The 12,244-nt window shown below is 49.1% G+C and overlaps 1 protein-coding gene and 4 non-coding genes across 8 annotated transcripts in view; all 5 read left to right on the top strand.

Moving 5' to 3' along the window:
* CLCN5 (chloride voltage-gated channel 5) overlaps positions 1–12,244 on the top strand; it is a 203,043-nt gene that overhangs the window by 89,419 nt on the left and 101,380 nt on the right.
* MIR532 (microRNA mir-532) lies at positions 2,247–2,326 on the top strand. Its single transcript, NR_035396.1, has one exon. It is a non-coding gene; the product is annotated as a microRNA mir-532 (primary transcript).
* MIR500 (microRNA mir-500) lies at positions 8,243–8,322 on the top strand. The gene has a single exon (NR_035403.1). It is a non-coding gene; the product is annotated as a microRNA mir-500 (primary transcript).
* On the top strand, positions 8,715–8,793 carry MIR362 (microRNA mir-362). The gene has a single exon (NR_037201.1). It is a non-coding gene; the product is annotated as a microRNA mir-362 (primary transcript).
* MIR660 (microRNA mir-660) lies at positions 11,080–11,148 on the top strand. Its single transcript, NR_162184.1, has one exon. It is a non-coding gene; the product is annotated as a microRNA mir-660 (primary transcript).

Below are 12,244 nucleotides of genomic sequence, written 5' to 3' on the forward strand. Positions count from 1 at the left end.
AAGCAAAAAAAAAAAAAAATGTGGAATACTAAAGAACAAGAGTCAAGGCGAAATCCACATTGGGCTCCTAACACGCTAATTAATGCTGTCAAGCAGCTGACATCTAAGGAAAAGAATATGAGAATTATTTTCCACCTCATAAGTTTGCCTGCTTAGTCTGGTTTCCAGGACTCCATGCTCTAGGTTGGTTGTCCTCTTGCCTCACCAGCCTCTCTTTCTCAGTCACTTTTTTTTTTTTTTTTGTCTTTTCTAGGGCTGCACCTGCGGCATATGGAGGTTCCCAGGCTAGGGGCTGAATCAGAGCTGTAGCCACCGGCCTACACCACAGCTACAGCAATGCTGGATCCTTAACCCACTGAGCGAGGCCAGGGGTCGAACCCGCAACCTCATGGTTCCTAGTGGGACTCATTAACCACTGAGCCCTGACGGGAACCCCCTCAGTCACTTTTGATGGCTCCTCCTCTTCTTCCTGAATTCTAAACCTTAGAGATATAGGGCTTAGTCTTTGGATGTCTTCTTTCCACCTCTCACTAGTCCTCAGCGGTTCTCATCTTGTCCAGTGGCTCTTAACACCATCCTATGTGGATAACCACGTATTTATATTTGCAGACCGCCTGCTCTCCCTCTCTCTCCCCGGCTTTCTCCTCTCTCCCCCCCACCCCACCCCTCCCCTCCCCCACACCCTTTCCCATTTCTGGTTCTGTCTCTTTCCTCTCACTGGTCCCTTTTCCCACACTCAGCTTTCCTCTGGCCCCTCCCCCATACGCAGTTTGAGCAAAAAGTGGGGCTCATTGCAGCGCCTCCTCTGCCTTCCAGCCACCATCACACATGCTTGGTGCAGGGACGCAGGCTTGCAGGGCTATGAGCCAGGGTATTGGCCCTGGCCTTGCTGCTCTACCCCCTACTCATGGCTCATGCACTCCACTTTTTTTTTTTTTTTTTGCTTTTTATGACCACACCCACGGCATATGGAGGTTCCCAGGTTAGGGGTCCAGTTGGCGCTACAGCTGCCGGCCTATGCCACAACCCCAGCCTCGCCAGATCCAAGCCATGTCTGCGACCTACACCACAGCTCACCACAAGGCCGGATCCTTAACCCGCTGAGCAAGGCCAGGGATCGAACCCGCAACCTCATGATTCCTAGTTGGATTCATTTCCGCTGTGCCACAGCAGGAACTCCTGCATTCCCCTTTTTCTCCCCCTGCATCTTGCTTGATGCGTGTGCACACACACCCACAGACATGCACATGAGTACTCAGGGGAGTGAATCATCTCCCCTCCTTTGCGTGCTTCTTTTGCCTGGTGGAGGGTGCACTTTCTGAAACCACTCCTGATCGGCAGGAAAGGGAACATGGCCTTGCCTTGCTCAAGGCGGTTCTTCTGCTCTCTCTCTTTTTCTTACATCCTTTGCCGGTAGAAAGCTACACTTTTTGAAGCTCCCGCCTATGATCTGGCACCAAAGGGAACCTGCTTAGCAAGTTGATCACCTTGGCACTCCCTCTGACACCCTGGTGCTCTGTCTTCCTGCACCCAGAGCCTATCCTTTTCCATGGCCCTTGTGTAGGGGCATCGGCTTGAACACCTCCTGTGAGCAGGCATGCGGGAGAATGAGGCTCCCTGTTGCATCTAAAACACACGGAACCCAGATCCCCTCGCCATCATTCTCACACCCACATGTCTTTCCCCTCCACGCAGCGTGAGGGGAACAAGGCTTTTGTTTTGGGTGGCCTAGGATTCCTGCTGTCCTGCTCTCTCGCTCTTTCATATGCATACAATTGTGGGGAGACTCAGCCTTCTTTGGGGGGCTTCTCTCTAAATAGCAGCGTGCAGGATTCTGAGCTCTCTTACCATGGGTCCTCTCTGCAGGGTCCAGTGTTGTTTCATCTATAAAATAGGGAGAGTGATGACTACCTTGTAGGTATTTTATGGGAATTTCATGGGTTAATTCATGAAAAGCACTTGGAACAGCGCCCTCCAAATAATAAATGCCACATGGAGGTTTGGAAGAAAAAGAAAGATGGGAAAAAATAATAGGCAGTAGATTGTGAACATTCTTGAAAGTACATATTGCGAATGGACACAGAGACCTACTTTCTCATTAAAATCTAAACGCGTTTTATGTGTGGGGCATGGTCGCATTCATACCTGTCCAGAGTATCTGGAAAACACACACACACACACACACACACACACACACACACACACACACACACTCACACACTGTACAGGAGAATGAACCTCCTGGCTTGCTTTCTCTCTTACATGCCTTGAGTGTAGGACCGTTGGCATCTGAATACCCTCCCACACCCAAGGCTTGCAGGAGGGCCAGCCTTCTCCCTCCCCTGCAGTGCCTAAGCATGGGCACACACACACACACACACACACACACACACACACACACACACACGGCAAGTGTTTGATGGAGCCCCTTCTTCCTAAGCCCCGTGTGTGCTACACCAACCCCTTCCCCTGCCCCCAGCGGCTGTCCCGCACCATGTGTACCCCTCCTGCCTTACCCACCAGCACTGGTCCCTTGCTCCTTTGTGGCATCTCGCTTTCTAGAGGGCACCCACACCTCGTGCCAAGAGAATGAGCCTTCCCCTGCTCCCTCTCTCACATCCCTTGCATGGTGGAGGGTGAGCTTTCTGAAAACCCCTCCCACGTGCAGGGTTTGCAGGATGGTGAGCCTCGGCGTCCTTTGCTCTCTTGTGCCTGTGCGCACACACACTTACCTTCAAAAAAGGCAGATATGCACATACCAGCAGTGGGAAGGAGGCTGACCCTCTGCCCTGCGTCCTTCCCCCCAGCTCAGTCATACCTGGGTCTTGCAGGAGGGGGAGTTTTCTCTTACCTTTATCTTGTGCCCAGTGCAGGTCCTCCCACTCAGGGATGAGGACAGCTTGGAAGGAGGGAGTGACTCTTTTGACCTGTTCCTTCCTTGTCAGTGCCTCGTGGGGAGGAGGCGAGGGAACCTTCTCAGGATTCCCATCCATGGGGTGTGATGGAAAAGGAACCTTCTAGCTAATTCCCACAAACGCAACGTGTGAGGGAAATTAAGAGGTTTCTGTTGCTTAACACATATGGAAGTGTGCATTCACACACACACGCACACACAGTGCAGGAAATGGGATTGCCTCCCTATCCCACGCCTTCCCAAATGCACATTTATTTGCACAGCAGGGTGTGTGAAGTTCTATTTTCTTAGACGTTCGTCTAAACTCAAATCTGAGTAGGAGCTTGCTTTATTCTCTTCTCAGATGCAAGGTTGGCAGCTGGTTTATTCAGTGAGCCATTCATTCAGCAAATACTTACTGAGCATCTACTATGTCGCTGGGCAGTTTCCTTCCCACCAGGGCTACTTCAGTGGTCAAAAGACAAGAATTCCTTCCCTAGTGGCGGGGAGACAGGCAGTGAACAAAGTAAGAAAACGCATAGTGTGTCAATCAGTGGTAAGTGCCCTGGAGACCTGGAAAGCAGGAAAAGAGGGTAAAGGAGGGGGTCGGGCACGGGTGCTGGAGATGGCGGTGAGACGTTTAAGGGTCATATAGGGCCATCAAGAAAGACTTACTGTGTTCTAGAAACAACAAAGAGGCCATTGTGGCAGATGTGGTGGGGTGGGAAAGAGTAAGATCTGATGGAGGAAATGGAAAGCCGATGATTAGTATATTTCCCTAGAAGGTGAGAACTCAGGTTTAAAAAAAAAAAAAATCAGGGAGTTCCCGTCGTGATGCAGTGGAAATGAGTCCGACTAGGAACCATGAAGTTGCGGGTTCGATCCCTGGCCTCGCTCAGTGGGTGAAGGATCCAGCATTGCCATGAGCTGTGGTGTAGGTCGCAGACGCGGCTCGGATCCTGCATTACTGTGGCTGTGGCATTGGCCAGCAGCTGTAGCTCAATTTGCCCCCTAGCCTTCGAACCTCCATAAGCTGCAGGTGCGGCCCTAAGAGGACTAAAGAAAAAAAAAATCTCATAATACCATTATCACATTTGATGATAGTTAATAATTTCTTAGTATCATCAGATATTCATTGTTCAAATTTCTAGTCTCAAGAATACCACAAATTGGAGAGTTCCCGTAGTGGCTCAGTGGTTAATGAACCTGACTAGGATCCATGAGGACATGGGTTCGATCCCTGGCCCCACGTAGTGGGTTAAGGATCCAGCGTTGCCATGAGCAGTGGTGTAGGTCACAGACGTGGCTCGGATCTGGCATTGCTGTGGCTATGGCATAGGTCAGCAACTACAGCTCCGATTTGGCCCCTAGCCTGGGGACCTCCATATGCAGTGCGTGCTGCCCTAAAAAGAAAAAAAAAAACCCAAAAAAGAATACCATAAATTGGGATCCCCCAAATAAAGTCCCTATATTGGTTGATAGGTATCTGAAGTCTCTGAACTATGCTTTCTCCCACTATCTATATTTTTTCTCTGCTTGTAATTTATTTCTTGGAAGAAAGTACGCCCTTTGTCCTATAGTTTCCCACAGGCTGGATTTTTCTGGTTGCATCCCCCTGGTATAGTTTACATATTCCTTTTCCTTGTTTGTATTTCCTATAAATTGATAGTTGTATCTGGAAGCCTGATGAGATTTGGGCTTAATTTTGGGGAAGGAGGCAGAAGTATTTCCATTAAGAGGCACAAAACAACTGGTTGGCTCTCATTCTGTGATGTTAGTTGCCACTGATGCTCAATTCCTAGAGGCATTGTTTCATTACGTTTGCAAAATAGTGATCTTCTAATTCTATTATTCTCTCTTCGTTTATTACCAGAAATACTTCTATAAAGAAAAACTTCCCTCAACTACTATTTGATTACCCAGTGGTACAGTTTTATAGGAAAGGTGGAATAAATGCTTAATTCTCTTTACTTATCAGTACTCAAAATAATGAGCTGGCTCACCCACTTACCTCAAAGAGGATCTTTTAAAAAATTATTCTGATAAGCTCATGGGTTTAAATATATTTGATCTTTCCTTTGCAGTTCTTGTCCCCAGTAAGCTCAAATGTTCCATGTTTAGCCAGGAGAGCTTCCTCAAATTGGTTCATGAGTTATTTTGTCATGGCCCTCAAAAAGAAAGCTTCCCTGCCTTCTGGATTGAAAAATTATTCCAGGCTTATCTCAGACATCATCTTCCCTAGACCTGAAATCTGCCACATCTTTAATAAGCCTTGGTTCCTTTGATTAGACATGGTATTTAAAGACCACATTCTAGGCCCTAGCAGTGCTCATTGTCTCTGGATGGGTCATTGTTTTCAAGCTTCTTCAGTGAACAGAACAAAAAAATGTTTTGTTGGCATTCCTTTTGTGGCTCGGCAGTAATGAATCTGACTAGTATCCATGAGGATGAGGGTTCAATCCCTGGCCCAGCTCAGTGGGTTAAATGTCTGGTATTGCCCTGAGCTGTGGTATAGGTCAAAGACATGACTCAGATCCTACGTTGCTTTGGCTGTGGTGTAGGCCGGCAGCTGCAGCTCTAATTCAACCCCTCGCCTGGGAACTTCCATATGCCTCAGGTGTGGCCTTAAAAATACACAAAAAGATAAAATGTGAGTTCATTCTTACATTTCTAATTCAGAATCAGATCACAGGGCTTTTACATTGGTGGCCTGTCTACTGTGCTGGGATGCAGGTTTGATCCCCGTCCCGGCACAGTGGATTAAGGATCTGGCATTGCTGTAGCTGCAGCATAGGTCACAAGTGGGGCTTGGATCTGATCCCTGGCCCAGGAATTCCATATGCCATGGGGTGGCCAGAAAAGGAAAAAAACAAAACAAAAAAAAAAAAAACGCCTCCCTCCAACATGCTGGGTTTTCAGGAGGGCAAGCCTTGGCTTCCTCATCTTCTGGTATGAGGGGTGGCATGTGCCCCATCCACCCCCTGTATGCTGAACCTCATGCATCCCCAGTACAAAGCACAGGCCTTCTGACTCCCTTGCTCTTGCAATTGAACACTGAACTCCCTAAACCCCATTCCTAGGGTTCCATGGGCGCTCAGTGGGGTTAAGGATTTGGCATTGTTATTGCTGTGGTGTGGGTTGGATCCCTTGCTTGGGCATGTTTGCAGGCCACAGACATGCCCAAAAAACAAACCCCATTCCCATATGCCACATTTGCACCAGGGTACATCTTGTTGCAATGGTTCCCCCCTATGCTCGTGCTCACTCCCCCGCCAATGTACACACTGAGGAGAGAGAAACTTCTGATGTTTTCTCTCCATATTCTTTTTGTTGTTGTCTGTCTTTCTTTCTTTCTTTCTTTCTTTCTTTCTTTCTTTCTTTCTTTCTTTCTTTCTTTCTTTTAGGGCCTCACTCGCGGCACATGGAGGTTCCCAGGCTAGGGACTGAATCAGAGCTGCAGCTGCCAGCCATAGCAACACAGGATCCGAGCCACATCTGTGACCTACAGCACAGCTCACGGCAATGCCAGATCCTTAACCCACTGAGCAAGGCCAAGGATCGAACCCAAGTCCCCGTGGATACTAGTCGGGTTCATTACCGCTAAGCCACAACGGGTACTCCCATTTCTGTATTCTTTACATGTGATGGGGCATGCACCTTGTTGATAACGGAGACCAAGGGAGAGACAGACTTGTCAGCTTAGGTGTTTGCAAAGCACTCAGGAGAATGAGTCTATTCGTTCTCCCGCTGCAGGTCCTCCATCTCACAGATATTCAGGCCTCTTTCCTCTTACATGTCACTTGCATGCTATCGTGTGACCCCCGCCTTAAAAATGCACACTCAAATACACAAACGCGGCTAAGTGGCGGGTAAGAAGTACAAGTAATGATAGCCATGGGCCGGGTGCTAGGTGCCCCTTTGTGTTTTGTTATCCTGTTCCATTGTCTCAGCACCATGCGGAGGGAGGCTTTACAGCTCGTCCCCATTTTTCAGATGTGTCGATTCTCTAGGCTAATTTGGGGTGGAGCTTGGATTTGAACCAGGGTTTTGTGGATGCCAGACTCCATGGTTGTCCCTCCATACCGCTGCAGGTCCAGACCAGCCGTGGTGGCAGCATCTCCTGGGAACCCGTTAGAAATGCAAACTCTTGGGTCCTTCCCCAGGCCTATGGATTCAGAAACCCCTAGAACTGGTATATGACCAAGCTCTCCGGGTGATTCTGATACATGTTGACGTTGGAAAACGAGATAACGAGAGAGAACGAGCCTTGGTGATATTCATCTTCATTCTCTCTTTCGTCTCACAATGTTGTCTCATAGTTTGACACTTTTTTGTTGTCAAAAAAGAGAGAACAGACAAAATGTGTTCAACTAGACATCTTTTTAAAATTGAAGAAGTATAGGAGAGTTCCTGTAGAGGCGCAGTGGTTAATGAATCTGACTAGGAACCATGAGGTTGTGGGTTCGGTCCCTGCCCTTGCTCAGTGGGTTAACGATCTGGTGTTGCCGTGAGCTGTGATGTAGATCGCAGACACGGCTCAGATCCTGCGTTGCTGTGGCTCTGGCGTAGGCTGGCGGCTACAGCTTCGATTCGACCCCTAGCCTGGGAACCTCCATGTGCCGCGGAAGTGGCCCTAGAAAAGACCAAAAAAAAAAAAAAATTGAAGAAGTATAGTCGATTTACAGTGCTGTGTTAAAAGTGTACAGCAAAATGGTTCAGTTACACATATACGCATGTATTTGTTCGCTGATCCTTTTCCCGTAGAGTTTATTGCAAGGTATTGAGTAGAGGCATTCCCATTGTGGCTCATCGGAAATGAGCCGGACTTATATTCACGAGGATGTGGGTTTGAGCCTCGCTCAGTGGGTTAAGGAGCTGGTGTTGCCGTGAGCTGTGGTGTAGGTTGCAGGCATGGCTCGGACCCCCCGTTGCTGTGGCTTTGGTGTAGGCTGGCGGCTACGGCTCTGATGCGACCGCTAGCCTGGGAACTTCCACATGCTGCAAGTGCAGCCCTAAAAAGCAAAAAAAAAAAAAAAAAAAAAAAAAAAAAAAAAAAAAAAAAAAAAAGAGAGAGAGAGAGAGAGAGAGACTGAGTGGAGTTCCCTGTGCTGTATAATAGGTCCTTGCTGTTTATTTTATATATAGTAATGCGTATCTGTTAATCCCCAAATCTCAACTCCTAATGTATCGCTCCCCTGCAGTGGCTCTTCTCTCTGGTAACTATATGTATGTCAACTAGACATCTTTACCATGAAGCTCAAGAACCTCCTTTTTACTTCTGTATCATCACAAGTAAGCACCTATTGTGAAGACGAGTGAGCCCTCTCATTAACCCCTCCTGTTCTGGCTCCCCTCTCTAATCCTTGCTACCTGGGTGAGAGTGCTGTGTGAATGCAATGCACCTGGGCAAGGATTCTGAGAGTGAGAGCATCATCTTCATACAAAGCCGAATACCTTTCCAGCCATCCCACCAATATTTATTGATCACCTCTTCTCTGCATGGTACTGAACTGGATCGAGACCCTACAGTTGTCGACAAGGCACACTGTGTTCCCACTCTCACATTGCTTCTGTGTCGAGGGAAAAGAATGAAATTCCGCATCAGCCATGGTACCCACGTGCCCCGAGTGTGGGCGGACTTCTCATTGCTGCCATCACTCACAGGTACACGAAAGCAGGAATCTTCTCTGATCTCACTCGGAAGCCTCTCTGTATAGTCATTCATCAGTGTATAGACATTAGACCAAGACTCTCTGCCATAGTGCCTGCGCACGTGCGCGCACGCACACACACAGCAGGTGCCTGAGCCTTCTCATCTGCTCCCCCTCTCAAATCCTTGGAACCTAGGTGTGAGTGCTGCTCTAGTGCAACACACCTATTCAAGGATTCAAAGAGGCTGAGCCTTGTCTTCAAAGAGAACGACCGAGTACCTGTATGTCACCTCTTCTGCCTTCCCACCATCTTTCAGAATGTTTGAGCTCCCCATGAGGCACGCTGCCCTGAGTGTTAGAGATTCACTGGCGAGTAAGATGGACTGGCCCAGAGCCCTCGTCCCCGGGCTCTCTGGAAGACACGTGTGGGAAAAAAAGGCATCCTGCCCTGTGGCCAGGCTTACACGGTGTTAGGGCATGAGCGTTCTCTTGATTCCGGCTCCCCATGATCAGACACCGTAACGGGGAGACATACAGTGGGTGAGGCGACTCCTACCACCAGTAGTTGCCCTCCCCGAGCTTCTAGTTTAGCAGACAAACGGAAGGGGGTAAAGCAGCCCCTTTACTGTATCAGGACATTTGCCCCCCCCACCCCAGATCGCCCCAGCCTTTCTTGTTAACCCCCAAACACATGGCCAACACATGCCCACTCTCACGTCCAGTCTGAAAAAGATGCTCTTCACAGCCCACATCCAAACGCTCTGTCTGTGAGAGTGGCCGTGTGACCTCATGTGCAGAGATGAGTCCAAATGCACGCGCTTGGGAGAAGGATCCGTCTCATTCAATGCACATGGTGATGCTTTTTGGGAAGGGGACCGTGAGAGTTAAATATGTCCCTCTGTGCACATACAGGGTGCAGGCGCCAGTGTTTTCTGCTCTATCCCCCCCACCCCCGGCCGCCCCCTCTGTCCCCGGGTGAGCGCTTTCTGTGCGCGGTGCACCAGGGCAGAGGTTCTCAAAGGCACGCCTGCCCTGCATGAGCAGAACAGAGACTCTAGACATCACCTCTCAGCTGCCTGCTGCATGCTTGCCCGCCATCTGTCCCTTATTTATCCTTTCCTTCCACAACTAATATTTATTAGGTACTGTGCTGGGCATGGGACATGGAAGATGGACAAGGCAGACTTGGTCCCTGCTTGCCTGGATCCTGTAGTCCAGGAAGGAGAGTGGACTTTGTCATCACCCATCACCCCTGCATGCACCCAGGGCAAGTGGGCCACATAGGTGCCCTCCCCCCCAACTCACAAACAAGCGTGACACTTCTCATTGCCGCTCTCATACTGATACCTGTAGGAGAACCGTCTCTGAATCTTAGTTCCAGCCTCCATAAATGGGCAAGAATGGTGAGCTTCCCTGTTAAACACACATGCAAGGCGTGTGGGTGCTGGAATCTTCTGTTCTGGCTCCCCCTCTCTAATCCTTGCTACCTGGGTGAGAGTGCTTTCTGAATGCAGTGCACCTGGGCAAGGATTCTGAGAGAGGGAGCATTATCTTCGCATAGGACAGAGCCACCTCCGTGTCCTCTTTGCTGCTATCTATGACTAGCTACTGAGACCTACTCTATCTCAGGTGCCGGGCTGGGCAACTGGCCCACAAGACAGCCAGCCCTGTCTGGCCCTCTCCGCAGGTTGGAGAATGGACTTCTTTTCAGGGAAAGCTGTTTAGAAATGCAAATTTTTGGGCCCTGCCCCTGACCTACTAACTTATGAACCACAGCCGTCCTTTTTCTTTTTTTCTTTTTTTCTTTCTTTTTTCTTTTCTTTTCTCTTTCTTTCTTTCTTTCTTTCTTTCTTTCTTTCTTTCTCTCTCTCTCTCTCCCCCCCCCCTCTTTCTTTCTCTCTCTTTTTTCTTTTTTTTTTGTCTTTTTAGGGCCCTACCTGTGGCATATGAAGTTCCCAGGCTAGGGGTCGAATCAGAGCTGCAGGGCCTATGCCAGAGCCACAGCAACTTGGGAACTGAGCCGCATCTGCGACCTTCACCACAGCCCATAGCAATGCTGGATCCTTAACCCACTGAACAAGGCCAGGGATTGAACCTCATGGATACTAATTGGATTCTTAACTCGCTGAGCCACAATGGGAACTCCAGCCATCGGTAGTCTAACAAGCCTTCCCACTGAATCAGGGTCGCTCAAGTTTGAGGGTCACTAATTTAGTGGAAGTGCCGGGGACACAGTGACAAGCAAGTCGGCCTCCAAGGGACTTGGCCCATAGAGGATGGAAGGGAACTCGCTTTCCCATTCCTTATGCAGTGCCGTGTCCCTGCAAGCTGTGGCAGAGGCTACACCTGCTCATGACTCTGCCTACCTCCTCCAGAGCCACATGTGTGGTGAGCACAGGAAGTGAAACTCACAGCCAAGATTACTTTTGAGGGTCTGCACTTAACACCGCGCGTGCGCACACGCACACACACACACACACACACACACACACACACACACACACACACAATGTGCTGAAGAACGAACTGCTCCTTCTCCCATACCCATTGCATATCGGAGTTGTGAATTCTCAAAGCACCTCCTATGTGCATGGTTTACAGGAGGGCGAGCCCTGTCAGCGCAAAGCTTCTGCCAAACCATTCAGTCAACACATACTGATCGATCACTTGTGCTGGGCCACACACTGGGCTGGGAGCATTGTGCGGAATACGAGACAGCATCCCTCTTTTACAGGACTTCCTGTCTGGTGGAGTTGTGTGGTGAATGAACTTCCTCAAGCCTAGAAAACAGGCACACAGGGTGAGCCAGGAATCGAGGCCTCTCATTCTCCTGCAAATACCCATGTGCCCCTGTGCGCACACACTTGCAATAGACCCACCTAAATGTCGACACATTTCTGCACAAAACCGAAAGGCAGGAGAGAGGCTTTGTTATTTTTTACACTTGTCTGTAGACGCACTAACTTCCTTGTTGTGTACACACACTTTAAAGCATGTATGGAGAGTTCCTGGTGTGGCTCAGTGAAAACGAATCTGACTAGCATCCATGAGGACACAGGTTCGATCCCTGCCTTTGCTCAGTGGGTTAAGGATCTGGTGTTGCCATGAGCTGTGGTGTCGGTTACAGATGCAGTTCGGATCTGGCGTTGCTGTGGCTGTGGTGTAGGCCAGCGACTACAGCTCTGATTTGACCCCTAGCCTGGGAACCTCCATCTGCTGCAGGTGCGACCCTAAAAAAAAAATAAAAAAAACAAAAAAACAAAAAACACAGGGAGTTCCCGTCATGGTGCAGTGGAAATGAATCTGACTAGGAACCAAGAGGTTGCGAGTTAGATCCCTGGCCTCGTTCAGTGGGTTAAGGATCTGGCATTGCCGTGAGCTGTGGTGTAGGTTGCAGACAAAGCTCCGATCTGGCGTTGCTGTGGCTGGGGTGTAGGCTGGTGGCTATAGATCTGATTAGACCCCTAGCCTGAGAACCTCCATATGCCACGGGTGTAGCCCTAAAAAGGAAAAAAAAAAAAAAAACCAAACAACAACAAAAAAAACCAAAACCCAAACACAAAAAGCATGTATGGGAGAGTTCCTGTTGAGGCACAGCTTCTCTCTTTACAGTACTAAAAGGTTAAGGATTTGGCGTTTTTGTGGCAGCAAGGGTTTGATTCCCCAGTCTAGTGCAGTGGGTTAAGGATCTGGCATTGCC

Source organism: Sus scrofa, chromosome X, assembly GCF_054392235.1.
Source record: "Sus scrofa isolate SSC_HxYL_T2T_F1_AM1 chromosome X, Sscrofa_HxYL_maternal_Yorkshire_Landrace_v2.0, whole genome shotgun sequence".
Classification (NCBI taxonomy): domain Eukaryota; kingdom Metazoa; phylum Chordata; class Mammalia; order Artiodactyla; family Suidae; genus Sus; species Sus scrofa.